The following is a 1,656-nucleotide window of genomic DNA, read 5'->3' on the forward strand; positions in this document are numbered from 1 at the left end:
TTTGTTTCATCAAAACAATTGAGTTTTCATTCATTCATAAAGGTATACATAGTCCATTACAAAAAGAAATCAAAAAATTACATTTTTATAAAAGTTGACTTTTGGTCAACTGTTGACTTTTTGGTCAACTAGTTGACCAAAGTCAACCATTACATTTTTCATCCCTAAAATCCTAATACTAATCACATTTTCATCCTTGCATTAATTTCTTGAGCTTCAATTATTACACTTCCTTCATGAGCAAGAAATCCTTTTTTACAAGTTGGTCATGCCTTAGTTTCACTTTGCCTTACCTTGGTCACCTTGCCATCATACAAATCAAACCAGCCTTATAATCAATCCACAAATCCAACACAATGCAATGCAAGTGAACCTAACTTAGGACATACATCCATACAACACAAATAATGCCTAACAGATATAACAAATAAGGCATGATGCATCAGCTAGCATTTGAAAACTCACCATGACATATACTTCCATCATGCTGCAACTTGCATTTTGCATCTCAATACATGTTCTGCAATATCAGAACATGAACATCAATCGCCACCCTGCAGCAACACATCAACATGGCAGCAGATAATTCATCATGGCATTGTAACTTGAACTAACAACAGTCCATACATGAAATCGAGCAGACCACTCACATTCAACATAACAACAATTATCCATCACTGCATTACATACAAATATCACATAGCAGAATTTTTAAAAATAGAGCAACATAAATTTTGAACTCTCATCTGATAAATCATTTTAACATCACTAAACAATTTAACCTGCAGAAATAGAAGAAGAAATGTGGGGAAGAAACGAGAAGAGGAAGAAGCATACATCACAAAGCTGAGCAAAGAATGGAGAGAATTTAATACCTGTTGTTAGCCAGAGAACCACCACGATGGAGTTTAAATCTGGTAAGTCCTCTTATACGTTCTTGCTTCAGTTGTTGAGTTGTCCGTTTTTCTTCTTAGCTTCGCGTGCAAACGAATCTGATTCGGGGAAGGTTGATTTTGAATAGGAAGATTCATCGTTAAACTTTGGAGATTAGGATTCAGAGAAGCGTACATATTAATTGTTGAAGCATAATGTAGCAGTGTATTCGTCGCTATATGATCTATTGATTAAATCATAAGCAATGTATACAATGAATTCGAGTCGCCACCGCACTTTTATTTATCCTAAGGACTGGTTAAAAAGCGAACAAAAACCTAAGAAGTTTTACACGTAGAAAACTAATGAAAAAGATCAGAGAGTCTGGATAAGGGGTAAATTACGCAACGGGAAGGTGTTAGGCACCCATCACGTCCAAGGTACTCCTAGGGAGCCCTTTTCACACTTGTTGTATAAAAATGTTTATTTGTTTATGACATATTGTGCAAACATGAATGGGATGATGAGAAAAGAATGTACAAGTTAATTATTTTTGTGTTCGAACGGATGAACCCGTTGCCTACGTACCTTCCATCAAAGGTAAGGATCAAAACGCCGTAGTTCGGCTAAAATTTTTCCAAACATTTGTGAGTTTATTTTAAAACAATAGCACTAAGGCTTTACGTTATCCACGGGAGAAAACTCAACCTTATGAAACAACAAGTCCACCATGTGAGAAAAGCTTCCACTCGCTAGTGAGGGGTTAACCCTATAATAAGCAAG

General features: G+C 35.9%; 1 long non-coding RNA gene across 1 annotated transcript; it reads right to left on the minus strand.

The window, feature by feature from the left end:
* Positions 1 to 1,083, minus strand: LOC127093094 (uncharacterized). Its single transcript, XR_007792420.1, has 2 exons — positions 466 to 1,083; positions 1 to 302 (listed from the first exon to the last, which is right to left on the minus strand). It is a non-coding gene; the product is annotated as an uncharacterized LOC127093094 (long non-coding RNA).
* Positions 1,084 to 1,656: the final 573 nt, after the last annotated feature.

The sequence above is a fragment of the Lathyrus oleraceus genome, chromosome 6 (assembly GCF_024323335.1).
Source record: "Lathyrus oleraceus cultivar Zhongwan6 chromosome 6, CAAS_Psat_ZW6_1.0, whole genome shotgun sequence".
NCBI lineage: Eukaryota > Viridiplantae > Streptophyta > Magnoliopsida > Fabales > Fabaceae > Lathyrus > Lathyrus oleraceus.